We start from the raw sequence: 16546 nt of genomic DNA, 5'->3' as shown, positions 1-16546 counted from the left end.
GCAACATGTGCCACATCAACTTGAAAATAATCATTTAATTTAAATTTTGTTTCAGCAAATTAAGCAGTTGGCTACACCTCCAGTATTATTTATGAATAAAGTCTGGGTTTCCAATTGGTGCTGTTATTTATAGAGATTCAGATTTATACTTATACTATTCTTAATTTACTGTAATTATTAGACACCACATCAAGAGAACCCTCGCCAGACCATTACATTACATCCCTAAACCTAGCCCCCAAGGTTCATTTCCTCATGTGGCCACTGACTCATTCCTGAGACCGAACACCAAGGTCCAGCTATCAAAGCACCATGGTTTAGCTATCAAAATGTATTATTCGGCTGCCCTGTTCAGGCAAGACTTACCAGCTCACCCTATCCCTTTCTCCTTAAAACCACCTGTGCAGAAACACCTGCTGCTTGCTTAATGTCTGTCTTTGCCTGATCCAGAGGCAGCACCCACCTCTCTACCCCTACCTCTGTCCCCACCCCAGTAATTAATCCCTTTTATGGTGAGAATTTTGTGTCTGGTTGTGTTCTGCGCTAATTTCGAGAGACCCCTTTACAGAGACCATTGCCCAAAGTTAAAGAGCACTAGCTATCAGTTACTACATGCTCTGTTAGGTGCCTGAGGTGAGGTTTTGTGTTGCTTTTTAACAGTGCAGTTTCCTTTGAGGTACTCATGGTCCCAAAAGCACTCCCTGACCCATGTTCCCAGAAGTAGCTGCAAAAACCTCCACTATTTCACTAAGCTATACCTGGTACACTCATTCGTTTGGTCTCTTGCTGGTGCCCTATCTAGAATGAATAGACATTTTTTCATGTCTCCCTAGGAAAAGTCAGTCCCAGGACACTTCCAGCAACATGAGCGCCTGTGAATGTAACCCAGGTTAGAAGAAATGCCACCAGGTGTCATCGGAGAGGCAGGGCAAGGAAGGCATAGAAAAGTTTCTTTCTTGACAGCCAGCACCCCAAAGAGATGATTTGCAGTAGGTTCCTTGGGTCAGCTTTCCTTTAACCAGAACAGCATTTGAAAACACTTATCATCTCCTCATCAGAGAACTCTCTGCCAGAGCTTTTTCAAACTCCCCTGGCATCCTGACAAAATCTGGTATTGATAAAGATCAAATTTATCATGTAAAAGCAGAAAGGGGGGGTGGGGCAAAAGCCAAGTACGGTTGTGATAAACAGCAGTCTGCAGAGGCTGGTGTGCCACAAGTGTTGGAGTCCCTTAGATCTGTCTCTCCTAGGGGGTTTAGTGCTTTGCCTACAGTCCTGGGCACTGCCTTGCCTTCTACACTGACTAGCTTTCCTTGCTAAGCGTGCACTGAGAGTCCTCCACGGTAGGTCCAAAGCAACTCCAATTCCCTAAACTCCAAAAAGCATTGAAATATCTAAAAAAAAAAAAAAAAAAAAAAAAAAAAAAAGAGCTCAGCTAGGACTAAAAGAGGATTTCTGGCAGTTAGATAAAAGCCGGCATTCATCAGGAACTTGTGAAACTGGTTCCCATTTACCAAAAGAGCTTTTTTCCTTACCTCTGGCAGATGAGACATATGGCTACCTATGGTGTCTATTAGCATATCAAAAAACCTCATGCTGGCTTCCAGGCCCCCTCACAATCATGGTACCTGTTACTCATTGGAAGTCCCTGCTAGTACACTTCCTCACTTCCTCTCCACTGCCCTAACTCCCTCTATATCTCAGGCTTCCCTCCAGCTACTCATTCCCCCAACCCCCTCCTCCCTCCTCTGCTCCTGTTCTCTGCTAGTCTCTCCTTTCTCACAGATAGCCCTGGCCAAGTCCAGATCCAGTCTGCCGACCATGTTCAGTCTACTGCTTTCTCTCTCTGCTCTCGACCCTTCCAGATACATCTGGCTAATCTCTCTCATATCTACAATAAAAAAAACAAAAAACAAACAAACAAAAAAAAAAACCATCATTAACCACCCCAAAGAACAGTCTCAACAGCAGTTTATACACTGAGGACTGTGTTTTCCCACACACCAACAGGGAGAGGCTGGAGCCTCAGAGTCAGCAAAGGCTTGTGAGTTCATGAGCCTCTTTCAAGCCCACAGTCTACCCCGTATGGAGAAGCAGAGTGATTGATATTTCCAGAGAAACTAGGGCTTCATGCAAAGGTACATTACAGCTGTGTGTTCATTAGTGACAGAGTCAGAGGCGAAGATCAAATCCTCTAAGAAATACATTTACATTATTGAAAAACAATAAAACTCCACATCTGCACGTAGTCTGCTATCTATGTCTCTTGTCTCCTGTTAGATTGTCACTCACTGCTATGACTTTACTGTGTTCTCTTTCTGTTTGCTCTGCTGCTGTGTTAGGCGGAAGGCACACTGTGTGTTTTCATTAAAGAAAACAGGAGTTTCTGAGTTATTCATGGAGAAGTATAGTGTATATATATATATATATATATGGCCCATGACTCCTCTTAGCTGCATGTCTCTACATCGGAATATTAGAGAAATTAAATCCCAGTAAGTGTATAATCCACTGTCATGGTTTAACTTTCTGTCTCCTGTCTAGATTTTACATTCAATACATCTGAAATCCTGAAGAGTTTTCATATTGTTGAATTTATTAGTTTTTATTTTTGTAAATAGAGAGGTACGTTAGATAATACGCCATCTCAGTGCAAAAATATACAAGTGCATGTTACAGAAATGGTGTATTTAGGCCTCATGCTGGTTAGAGCCTGTCAACTGCATAAAAACTTAAGACATCCTGCTAGGATGCAGGAACCTCCACCTTGACTGTTATGAAGGATGTAGAAGTGAATACTGAAGACAGGATTCTCTCTCATGCACCAATTCCTGTGCTTGGGGCACACATTCTCAGACGCTGGGTTGCTAAGTCTATGTTTGATATTCTAAGAGCTTTCCATCCTTGTTTCTTTAGTGGCCTCACCAGCACGGTTCAAGGGCCCCTCTTCTACTTCCCCTTGCCAGCAGCTGTTATTAGTATGTGATAGCCATTTTCCTGGTCATGAGGTACCACCTCATGTGGTCTAAAGTCACATTTCACAATCACTAATGACTTTTTAAATTGTTCATTTTTTACTCTTTATTTCGTTGCCCCCAAGTACGTCACATGTTGTGTGTAATTTATATGTTAGCTCCTTATCAGATGTGGGAGTAAACACATTTCCTCTCAATCTATGGATTGTCCCCTTCACTCTGTTAATTATTTTCTCTAGTAAATTTTAATGCAGGCATTTAAGATATCAGCAAATACTTCATGGATTTGAATGCACGTGATTGGACATAAGAAAAATAATGTCTTGTTAGCCAACCTCTAGTGGAAGGCTGGTAAAACTCACAGTACTGCCACATTTTGCTAGAATTACACTAAAGTATTTATTCTTCGTGTGCTTAGTTACATCAAATACATTTAGAATACACATACAGTGTGAAGACTGTTTATGCTGCACATATTTTATTCTATTTAACGTTCTTGATTTGGATGACAAAAGCCTATCCAGGTGATTTGTAAAGTGATTGCTTTTAAAGAGTTTGCTTTAAAAATTTTGAAGATATTGCTTACAATTTAATTTATTGTGTATGGACTTCCATAAATACAGAAAAGTTAAAAAGCAAGACAAACAAACAAATCCCCAAACAAAAGACAAGCAGGAAACCTCAAATGTTCTATATAAAAACCAAACTAACATTTTGAAACCTTAGATAATTAATTGCCAGATAAGCAGACCAGGTAAATCTCCCAGGAATCTGGGGAGCACATCAGGGTAGCAACAGGGGCAGAGAGGTGTGGAGGAATATCTTGTCTCAGTGTTGCAGCTGTCAATAAATATCTGATTGGCCAATTAGCTGGGCAGAATGACAGGAAGTAGAAGGTAGGACTTCATGGTAGGGAGAAAGGAATTATGGAAAGAAAAAAAGATAAAAGCTCTTTTGCCAGGAGACTTGTCTGGGTAAAGCAAAGTAGACAATTTAACTTAGGTAAGATAGTTGAGAGTCTGCCCAGGTAAGGCCTAAGTTTTGAAAAGTTTAAAAGGCCTTGGCATCTTTATTTATATGGTTGTATGGCAATCCTGGGGCTTAGGTTTTTGTTTTTTGTTTTTACCAGAAGATATAAGCGTCTGGTGATCAACAATTGGTGCCTAATGTGCAGTATGTTATCCATAACCTTCAAATTCGTATTCAGATTTTTAAAGATTGGCTGAACCTACACAATTTTCTAGGGCAGATTGAAATGGTCCATGCCCTCTCCTGGTAGATCTCTTAGCCACTCTCAAAAGCATACATCCTGAATCAGGTACAACAAGCTTAAAAAAAAAAAAAAAAGTTAGTTTTCTGCTTTCCCTTTACTAAGAAGGTTAAAGAATTTGATATAAAACATTATATTTAAAGACAGATACATTAAAATAGTTAATTTTAAAGAAATAAAGCTAATAAGATGGAAGAGACAACATAGATTTCTTGGAGATTATCTAGTGCCCTCTTTGGTTCTGAGAGAGAAATAAAGATTAGAAATTATGCTTATGGTTACATCCATAATCCTCATTTTAACTTTAATATTTGGGTTAGTCTTTTATGTCTTCTCAAGGACAAAGGCTTTAGAAAAGATTCTAGAACAACACAAAGAACAACTAAACAATATAAAGAAAAAATTGGAAACAAGACATAAAACAAGAGATCCAAGAACTTATAGAACAAAATGAACAACAGAGAGATAGGTATGAAATATGGGCACAACCCTTAAGAGCAGAGTTTAGAATATTAAATAAGGAAAGTACTCAGACAGAGACAAATGATAAAAATTAAGAAAGCCAACCAAAGGTTGTTTTCAAAAGTGTTAGCTCATCCAGTTAGTATACAACACAGACCAGAAGCCGATAATCATCCACAGCACGATTAAGAAATCAAATGGCAACCTGTGGACATGTTAGCTTTGAGAAAATTTAAGAAAAGTGTCATCAGTTTTGGAACTCATTCACCATTTTTAAAACAAATGCTGACTTCTTGGTAAATTAAAAGTAGAGTAATCCCAACAGACTGGGAGAATATGGAAAAGGCAATATTAGAATCTTGGCTATATTTATATGGTGGGAAGAAGAGGATAAAGAGATAACATGAACAACAGAGACAAGGGTGTCAGTATTTCTTGGTGATTGTCAATATGGTGAGATAGAGAAACAAACTATATATAATAATGAAATCTTAGCATTATTTCGCCTAGCAGTGTTAAATGCCTGAGACAAGGTGGAGGAAACAGGAAAAATGCTTGGACCATTCTCTCAGGTCATGCAAGGTCCAAAAGAAACATTTGCTGATTTTATTTGTTCTACAAAGATTGACCTCAGCTGTGGATAGAAGTATATCGGATCCATTAGCTAGAAAGGCATTACTAGAATCTTTAGCTTTAAAAATGCTAATGCTGAATGCAAAGAAGTAATAAAGCCGTGAAGAGCAATTGATAGATGATAGATTAGATTGATATATGAGTGGATTAGAAATACAGTTGACATCAAACCTCACTCACCTAATATGGCCTTAATAGGAGGAGCTACCATTAAAGACTTTGAGGGAATTAGGACTTTCAAATGTTTTAATTGTGGTAAACAAGGTCATTTAAAAAGGTATTGTAGATGAGGCATTTCTAGAAATTATGCATTTTCTAGAGATAATCCAAGAAGAAGACCCCAGCCTTTTAGAAAATGCAGAAGTTGTGGCAAAGCTGACACTAGGCTAATGAATGTAGATCAACAAGGGACAACAAGGCAACCCTTTGTCAAGAAATGCCTAAGAAGCCTCAATACCAACTTCAAATCAGCCATCTCAGGTCAACAGCAGAAAAATTCATCCACAGAACAATTAAACAACACTGCTCTACATATAGACCTTAATAACCCAGCTATCAAAGGCAGTGCAGCTTTAATAAATAGATCAGAAAACTCAAAGAAAGTTCTAAAAAAGATAAGAGACCAAAGTTAAAATTACAAGTAGATAAAAAATAAAATAAAAGGCTTAAGGGATGCAGGGGCCAATGTAACAACTTCACAAGACTCCTGGAACTCAACTTGGTGACTTCAAAGGGTATCCATGAAGCACCTAGGACATGGGACATTTTCTCAGGTAAAACAAGGTAAATACATAGGACCAAAACAGTAAAATAGAAAAATTAAGGCCTGAAGGCCTGAATGTAGACAGTCATAAATAATAAATAAATAAATCTTATGTAAACATAATATACATATTTATGTAAGAGAACAGGTTTGTAAGAGAACAGGTAACACAATTTGCTGATCCCTCTATATAAAAACAGCTCTGAAACTGACTGGAACATATGAATGGCTCCAGCCAGAGCTTCAGTTGTGCATAGGCTATAAATTGTGTTGGCTGCAAAATCTGCAAGTCTTATGACATTCTTTTAAATGGCATAGATCAAGCTGATATACGATCCAGACTATTTTTAAAAAGACAGATGTATTTCTTTTGCTCATGCAAAGAACAGAAAACCATCCTTAATTGATTCTGTGCATCCTGTACATCTCATACCTTTATGATTTTAAGACTATATATTACTTATGAGAGATTATATGTTTTCAGACCAAAATAACTGGACACAAGTGATGCTGGAGCACATCTGACAGGATTCATCCTGGAGCATGCTGAAATGCTGACAGAAGATATTCCATTATCCCACATTCTCTTGCCTCAGACTGCCTCTGTTGCTGTTCATCAGAGCTTGCTTCCAGGACAGCTTCAAAGAAAGCTGCTGATTCTAATTGGTCCAGCCTTTCAGACTGTTTCAAACAGAACTTTACTTAAACCTACGATTTCTTAACATTTAGACACTAGGCCACAAACATTATTGCTAGCTTAATTAACCATTTTTTTTTTTTTTGCCCAATTCCTTTTGGGCCTCCCAAAAGGTATACTATACACCCAATCAGCAGGAAACAATTTACGAAAACTATGCCCCATTCCCAAGGGGGTGGTGGTGGATGGTTTTGGATTATTCTATGGGTGATAGATGTTTGTTATTGTTTTAAATGGATTGCCTTTAAGAATGACAAGTGAAAGAGTAGACTATTGAACCTACTTTTAGACTACAAAGCATTAATATGTTAAAAATCTTACATTGGTTTATACTAATACAGATTTAAAGTTATATTTTGTTAAAACATTTTAAGGTATTGCACTGATATAATTCTTCAAGATGCAATGTTAAATTCTAGTCCTTCTTAAAACTGATATTACCAACTGTTCAGGATAATTAAGAAAAGCAGATTAGCAGTCAGACAATCAAAACTCATGGGTATGTTGGATACTAGTTTAGTTAATTAGTTATTAACTAATTTAGTTAATATCTTTCTTAGATTGACAGAAAAAAATAGTTTAAAACAAACCATTCAGATAAGATAGATAGATGGTAGACCTTCAAAAACCCCAGATATCTACAGATTATGACCTTTAAAGATTTTATTACCTTAAAACTTTTTGACATGAGACAGGTCTGTTCCTGGCAGCATTCTTACTCCACTTCAAAGAGCAGCAAAGGTTTCATATGTGGCAAGGTAGCCAGTGGGTGAGAAGATGTTGATGTCAGTTACAGACAAAATATGTCCAAAACTGGACAAACTGGATGTGGGAATGTCAACTGCCCGCCGCGCTTTGCAAGGACAAGGTTGGGAAGGCCTTAATTATTCCTGCTTCACCATGCCCCAACTTTATGGAGAAATTTTGAGGCCTGTTCAGGCAGCCACATATGTCTCTCATTTCTATTCTTTTGCAAGCTGCTTGCCTGTACTTCCTACATATTAGGTCTCTGATGCGATTGAAGACTAGATACTTATATTTTTACAATTAAGTTTAGTTGCTTAGGAGTTAAGAAAATATTTTTAGTTCTAGATTTTTTTTTAGTTAATAGATACAAAATATGATAGAGATTGACTTAGATTCAGAAATTTAGTCTCACCAAGATAGGAGAGATAATGTTTTCTTTAAAGTTGCCAAAAACCATAAGAAAGAACTATGAATGTAGCTTTTATATATGGTTTGTGATTGTTTCATGGTTGTTCTGGCTGTGTGCAGTTTATTGTATATGTGTACAACAATATATTTGTATATGTAAAGAGGGAATATCTTATGTGGATTTAGCAGTTGTCAATAAAAATCTGATTGGTCAATTTGTGGGGCAGAAGGACAGGAAGTGGAAGGTGGGACTTCCTAGCCGGGAGAAAGGAACTCTGGGAAGAAGAAGAAGAAGAAGAAGAAGAAGAAGAAGAAGAAGAAGAAGAAGAAGAAGAAGAAGAAGAAGAAGAAAGAAGAAGAAGAGGAAGAAAAGAAGAAGAAGAGGAAAGAAGAAGAGGAAGAAGAAGAAGAAGAAGAAAAAAAAGAAGAAGAAGAAGAAGAAGAAGAAGAAGAAGAAGAAGAAGAAGAAGAAGAAGAAGAAAAAGAGATAAGCCCTTTTGCCAGGAGACATGAAGGAGGACTGATGTGTTCATAGACCTGGGAGGAGAGTTGGACATGTTCCTGGGTGAGGCAAGGTAGACAGTTTAACTTACGTAGTTAGATAGTTGAGAGTCTGCCCAGTTAAGGAGACATGGAGGAAGACAGCTCTATTCATGGGCAGAGGAAGAGAACTAGACACATGGCTGGGTGAAACAAGGTAGATAGGTTAACTTAGGTGAGATAGCTAAGGCCCAAGTTTAGATAATTTTAAAAGGTTTTGGTGTCTTCATTTATATGGCTTAAAGGCCACCTGGGGGCTTAGGTTTTTCTTCACCAGGAGATATAAACCTCCAGTCCTCAGCAGAAGGGCCTGCTGCTACTGAGTGCAGGGAAAGGGAAATGAGTCTGACTCTTTGGAGGGCAGAGGCACTGAGCTGTCTGAGAAAAAGGCACAGGTTTTTCTGAGTTACATGAATCGCATGGTATAGCTCAGGTCATCTGGTTGTGGCCCAGGTGCTTTTTTTCTCTGATCTATCTCCCAAGCCCTGTTGGTTAGTGATAAAGATTAAAGTTGGTTAGGTTAAATAAATTGAGTCTGCAAAGCCTTTTTTCTAATTTTTAAATTATTGAAAATAATAAATGTTTATAAGATTAGAATGAAAGGACTCATTCTGAGCAGATGTTCTATTGCATAAATGGTCCATGACTTAGATTATTTAAAGAAAATTCAAAGCATTATATGTTCCTACAATAAATGTTTCGCTATGTCTCTCAAATACATTTCTCTTCTTCATCCTTTATCCAAACCCCAATGCTATTATCACACATAAAACCATATTCTTAGTAACCTTAAATATGCTGTTTTCATCAGCTTTAGCTGTCAACTTAATGGACATTTAGAATCACCTGCAAGAGGGAACCTCAGCTGAAGAATTACCCACATCAGATTGGCCTGTGGGCAAGTCTATGGGTTTCTTTGGTTGATTGTTGGTTTGTTTGGTTGGTTTTTGAGACAAAGTTTCTCTGTGTAGCCTCAGCTGCCCCAGATTCACTTTGTAAACCAGCCTTGCCTCAAACTAACAGAGATCTGCGTGCCTCTCCCTGCCTCTGACTCCCGGAGTGCTGGGATTACAGGTGTGAAGACCGTGCCCAGCTAGGAGGTGTTCTCTTATGTGCTGATTTATATATGTGGGAAAATCTAGCTCACCATGGGCCGTGCACTCCCATCCTCCAGGTGGTTGCGCTTATGAGAGACTTGATACCCTATGAGCATATACAGGGGGAGGAAATCCCCCTCAGTCACAGTCATAGGGGAGGGGAGTGGGGGAAAGCGGGAGGGAGGGAGGAATGGGAGGATACAAGGGATGGGATAACAATTGAGATGTGATATGAATAAATTATATATATATAATTTATAAATTATTTATTATAATGTGTTTACTAATATGTGAACTTGAGTAAGGAAAATAATAGAAATTGATAATTAAATAATAAATAAAATAAAATTGGGGCCACAGTTCTGAACACCAAATATTAAACACCATTTACTGAGGTATCCCTTTCTTATGACACAAGACAATGACCTAAGTGCTCTGGCAAAGGTCTCTCCTTACCTAAGGTCTACACAGGTTAACAAAGACTGATTTAAGAATGTATGTCTAACCTGCTTGTTTTTGTTAACTTTGCTAAGCTTTGTTAAACTTATTCATACAAGAAACTGTTATATTCTTTTTTTCTGAAACTGTTATATTCTACAATGGTACAATATGTAAGTACCAGGAAAATAGAGTTGCCAATCATCCTATAGACTCCATTCATGAAAAGAGCTTCAATTTAAAACTGTTATTTCATTATGAAATGTTAAATATAATTAAGCTTTAATATCTTCCAGATTATTCCTAGAGTCATGATAAGTACTAATATACTTAATTGCAGGAAAAAGTTTTATTTAGTCTCCTGTGTATGTTTTCAAGGTATAGCCTACAGCAAGGAACTAAAGACAAGAAAGGGTGGTTTAGATCATATATACTTAACAAATAATGTTTTTCAAACATGTTAGAGACCTGCTGAGTATGGTACTTAAGATATTTAAGTTCACTATGACAGAGACCCCAACTCCTAGCAGTGATCCCCCCACTCAAGGTCTCCAAGAAGTTGATGGGGCAGTACAATGACTCCACCTGGATTGTGGTAACACTAACCATTGGGTAAGACTGCCCAATGCCTTGCCTGCCGCCAACATTGGGCATAGACTGTGGACAAGCAGGATAATGGAGAGTTGATTGCCCTACTCTGTCTAGAAATTTAAGAAAGGCCAGTCCCATGTTATTCCTCCACAGGAAAGCCTCTCATCTTCTGGGCCTGGTGGCTGAAGGCTGATGTCATTCTAGTACTTCCGCCTTGAATGCTCTACAGGGGTCTGGGATGACCGTCTAGGTAAAGAACTGGTCTCTGTCATTAATATTGCTACATAGACCATTTGGATTATACTTCCTGTTATAGTTTATTCTTCTCAGATGTCTGATGGTGTTGATGGCTGGTCTAACTGTAGCTTTGTCAACTTGGCAACAGCAGGCAGCCAGCTCCTTTCCCCAAGGCTGCGGCCACCTCCTTATTTCATCTAAAAATAATAGGTCTCTTATTAAGAAAGCACAGAGAGGTTTGCTCTGCTAGTAGGCTTCATACTAAAGGATAAGCAGGTTTCAGGTATAACTACTCACTAAAGGAAACATGATTTGCAGTAACTGTTCTCAATAATAAATGGTAAATAATAAATGATTAGATGGAAAGAAAAAAGTTAAAGTCTATGCAAGTTATAAAGAAAAAAGTTGTAAAACATTCAAGACATGTGAATAATGGAAGTGTTTTATATTTACTTTCCCCCTTCTATGCTATTGTTATACTAAAATTTCAAAGGTTCAGAGTTTTAGCATTTATCAGTGGAGTTCTGATAAATTGATGGGGCACTGACTACTTTCTTTTCAGTCAAAAGCTCAAGATTTTAAATTTCACTTTGTTGTCTTCTAAATAGAGACTTCTCTTTGGGATTTCTGGACAGAGGGGGGAAATGTTCATGGTTTTTAACCCAGAGCTATAGTTTTTGCTATAACTCGAAGGTCTGAGTCTATTCCAGCTGTTTTTACAATGTGAATTCCAGTACAGATTAATGCTAGCATATCTAGAATTCTTATCTCTTTTTGTAAACTTCAGGGAGGCAAAGAAGTTATAAGACTTGGATCCACCAGTCACAGGTCAAATAGACTCTGTATAAATACAGCCTGCCTTTCCCCACCTGTCTATTTCTGAGGATGGGATCACTCTCCCCGGTCTTAGAATTTTTCCCTTTCTCCAATTACTAGGACCATAGGCCTGAAAGTTCCAAATGTAAGATTTTCTTTTAATTTCCTAAATTATAACTTTTGTCCTCAGTCTATATTTGTCTCAGCAGATTTCCACTTGGCTAACAGACACCATCCAGGCATTACCTGTTGACTGCTGAACTCTGGACTTTGCTGAAAGCTGATGTGTTTGCTCGCTGTCTCTTCAGCTGGGTCAGCCAACGAGATGCTTCTGATAAATGCCCATTGCCTGGCCTTTGACTAGCCTTTCAGCTTCCTGGCCCCTGACACCCTAGTTTCAGCTGGAAGTAGTTAAGGCCCTTGACTAGCCTTAAGCCTTCCTGGGCCCTGATGCCCTAGTTTCAGTTGGAAGTAGATAAAGAAGAGAGTACATTTTTTCCTGCCCCTACTTCCCCAACAGGCTGAAATGCTAAGTGAAAAGGAAATTTCCTGGGATAAAGAACAAAAAGTGGCTACCTATGATGCTAGTTGGCATACGAAGAAAATGGTCCCAGATTTATCAACATGTAGATTTAGTAACTGATACAGTTCTACAGTAGGATAGGGCACTTGGCCTGCTTTATGCAGAGCAAAGAAATACGGCATGGCTCTAAGAGACAATTACTGTTTCTACATGAAACATTTGGTAATATAATCTGGCTGTACTAAAAAAATTACAAAAACAGGATCTGAGATGAAATAAATAACTGATATCCCTCGAATTACAGGCCCTTTCTAGATAGCATCTTTGATGTCAGCCATCACAGGGCCTTTGGCCCTTCTGGTTCTGTTAATTACCATTGCCCACATATAATTGATGCTGGAACTAAATGATAATTCCTGTCTGGATACCATGAGGCTGATGATTATTAGATCCCAATATAAACAAATACCTACCACAGAGTCAAGGATTTGACCCAGGCTACAACTCAACTGGGAATATAAGAGGCAAAATCAGCCTTTAAGCCCTTCCTGCCCAAGATCCAGGTATCTTCTTGAATGCTGGGAATTGTAGTTCCTCCCACCTGTTCAAGAACCAACTAACTTTATGGAATGCTGAGAGTTGTGTAGTTCTTGGAAAAGAAAAAAGCCACATGGGAAATATGGAAAGATTGGGGGATTTAAATAATTTGAAAATTCACACTATACAAATGTAATAATGATAGGATATGAGAGAACTGATTTGCAGTGAAAGCTTGGAAACTAGTAACAAAAACTTTAACTTCAGGACAAACTCTCCTTAAAACAGAAGAACCTACACATCCATAAACATCAATCGGTTTATTTCATTAATCTTTGAGAATGAAAGTTATTATTAATGGTTCAATTGTTAAGAAGACAGCTCATAGATTTGTGTTTTCCTCAACTCTGGCCATGGAAGCTTTTTTCTGTAAGTGGGTAGTAGTAACTGCAGAGACTCATCAATGGTCAAAGTTCTGAGAATCAAGTGACCACTGAATGTCCATAGTCAACTACCCATAAATGAACCATGTGTATCACCCCACCAAGGCTCAAGGAACACTGTAGAGGATGGGGTAGAAAGGATGAAAGAGCTAAAGACAGAGGCAGAGTCTTGTTGAATTCTCTTTTCCAGAAATAATAGGATTATTTAATGTTTGAACACAAAGAAGCTGTCATTGCCCAAACAATATTGGGTCCCTTATTATTCTATCATGGAGGGATGAAGAGATCATGAGGCCCTGTCACTCACTCTGGAGTTAGCAATTAGTAGTTGGTAGACAGAGGGGGTTCTCAATGCCTCCATCCCTCACTCAGGGTCTGTAGGCAGTTAATGGTTTTGGTGGAAGATGATTTCATTTTCTTCTGTGGCATAGTCACTGATATCCAGCCTATGGTCTGAATAATCCTTCCAGGTTTGCTCATAAGCAACTCTAATCAAACACATTGGAACACACACACACACACACACACACACACACACACACACACACACACACACAGCATTGCAGTAAAAGGGGCATTGTTAGAAAGAGGAAAGGAGCAGCCGTAGGAGTAGGAGAGGACCATGAGACTGTGGAGCAAGTCCAGTATGATCAACACATAATCTGAACATATCCTCATGAAAAGAAGCCATGTGGTAATGAGAAAAGTTGAAATGCAAAAAGGAAAAAGAAAAGAAAAAAGAAAGGTAGAAAGAAAAAGAAAAATATAAGGAAAGTTTCTGTTATTAAAATAAAATATTGACAGCATGAATGTTACTGAAGAGTGATCATGGGAGTTGGCAAACAGTCTGCAATGTCCTTAATATCAGCTTTTGTTCTCTTTATTAGAATTAAATAATCTGTAGATGGACCTAAGAGTTTCTTTGATTTGATATAGAGAATTAGTATAGCACAACTCCAGAAATGAGAGCATTTGGAGAAGGCACAGAGACCCCCCAATTCCAGAAACAACACAGGAGAAAACTAGAAAAGAGAGGTGTAAAATGTGTGGAAACCACTGTCTCAGGGGTAAGTGAACTGTAGAGAGGCAGGCCATGTTTGAAGAGCCAGTGTCTGAGAAGTACCAGAGACATAAGCACTAAGACTAGGAAAATGCATCAGTGGGCAAGAGTGTTAGCTGCACAAGTGTTGAGGACCAGAGCTCAGATTCTAGCATCTGTGTAAAAAGTCAGGGTGGCAGCATACCTGCCCCGGGCTTGGGAGGTGGAGCAGAGACAGGAAGGATTAGATGACAGAGGACAAACTTCCACCTCTGGTTTCACTGGAAAACCCTGTCACAGAGAAATAAGTGGAGACTCCTGACGTCCATCCCTGGCTTTCCCATACATACAGACATGATGACACCTCCAGTGTGTGTAGATGCATGTATGCCACACTAAATATATAAAAATAAGACATACAGACCCACACACTCAAAAGCATCCCACACTTGAAAGATGGTGGGTGTATGTAGCAAAACCTTTCTCAGCATTATAGTGTGAATTAAGACCAAAGACAATGCTAAAATTCATAACATTAACATTTTACTTTATTGCTTTCAAAAGAGCAAGAAGGAGACCCAAAATGATAAGGAGCAGAAAAACACAGATCTGTGTCTTTTAAAAAAATGTAAGGTCCATTTGGTCTTTGAAAATGTTCAGAAATGAACAGAGAAAGGCCTGCTTGTTTAGAAGCAGAGCCCATGTCTGCTGTGGAACAAACAGACTCCTGCCTCATTGGTGACGTGCACAAGGTAGTGCATGTTGTGTGCAGTGTTTTATGAGTGTTCCCACAGCAGTAACTTCATCTTCGTGCCATGGAGAGAGTGTTTTGAGCCCATGTGTCTATCTTCGATAGTCTTCCCCATTTGAAGACCCGTGGATGTTAGGCGCTTAAGGTTGGCCTCCCCAGTGTCCGATGGTACCCAAGTTTGCTGCATACTGGCCTACAAATACATTGCAATTTCTGCAAATAGATTGAAATTTTAGTTTTTATTTCCTTATCTTTTTATATGCCAGCCACAGCCTGTCTTCCTCTTTGTCATAAGCAGGACAATCTGTTCTCTCTCTTTTTAAAGGAACCTGCCCTTTTTGGCATCTGGTATTTTGTGATTTTTGCTCTCTGACGAGGCCAGGAAAAGTTGTCTGAATATATAGAATAGGATCCCTTAGCGAGTACCAAAACCAACCAAACCAAACCAAGCCAAGCTAAGCCAAAAACAACAAAAAATATAAAAGCAAAAAGAAAACAACACTTTTTGAAGATAAACAAAAAATTAAATTAAATCTGTATTACCTATCATCTGCTGTAATACACCAGAAGAAGTGAATCATGGGTGAATGCTTGGGAAGCAATGGTGAATAATAGAAAAAGGAAATACATGAATAAGTCTAGATGAACTGTGACCACTCTAAAATTAATAATGACTTTCAGATTTAACAAACTTATGTAAGTACAGAAGCTAGGCCATAAGGAAGAGGCTATAATTGATTTAAGTCATTCTAATGGACTTGGATTATTCTGGATAATGATGCTGTTAAAAAAAATATTATTCTTTGTGAATTTTGTACGTATGTGCAATGAAGTGCAACCATATTAAACTTTACTTCTCCCTTCTAAGTTCTGGACCTCTTCACACACATTCCCTTCCCAATTCCATGTCTTCTTGTTTTGCCCTAATCACCCACTAAATACAATTAGTGCTGCTCATATGTGCACGGGTATGGGGCATGCTTGGAGCCTGGAAAACCTACCAGTGGCCACAACGTCAAAAGTAGAGTGCCTGTCCTTCCTCCAGCCATGATCAACTGCTGTTGTCTCCCCAGTTTGTGGTCATGAGCTCATCCCTCATCCATGGTGTATGTTTTCTGGCTTGATCTTGTGCCAGTCTTGTGTAGGCAGCCACAGCTCAGCGTTCATGAGTGTAATACCATGCCGTGCCCAGAAGATGACATTTCATTAAAACTCTTCTCCATCCTTCAGCTCTTAATTTTGTTCTTCCTTCTCTTCCCTAGTGTCCCGTGAGCCTTGGCAGGGTTATTGATGTCAAAGCCTCAGTTAAGGATGAGGGCTTATCAGTCATTAATTCTTAACACTTTAATCAGTTATAAGCTCGGCATTGAGTGCTACTCACTGCAAAAAAGAGTATTTCCAAACCATGGTTGAGTGTAGCCCAGGTCCCTAGAGATACACCTAAGTATTCAGAATGTGCTTTTAACAACATGAATTCTACTAGGTCCCGTGACCTTCAAGCTTTTGATTAGGTTTATAGTACCAGGCATGGAATCCCTTCTGTGGAGTAGGTCTGAAATCTAACCAGAAAGTAGTTGGT

Source organism: Acomys russatus, chromosome 15 (genome assembly GCF_903995435.1).
Source record: "Acomys russatus chromosome 15, mAcoRus1.1, whole genome shotgun sequence".
Taxonomy (NCBI): Eukaryota; Metazoa; Chordata; class Mammalia; order Rodentia; family Muridae; genus Acomys; species Acomys russatus.
The sequence above is the reverse complement of the archived record's forward strand: the minus strand, read 5'-3'. Positions refer to the sequence as shown.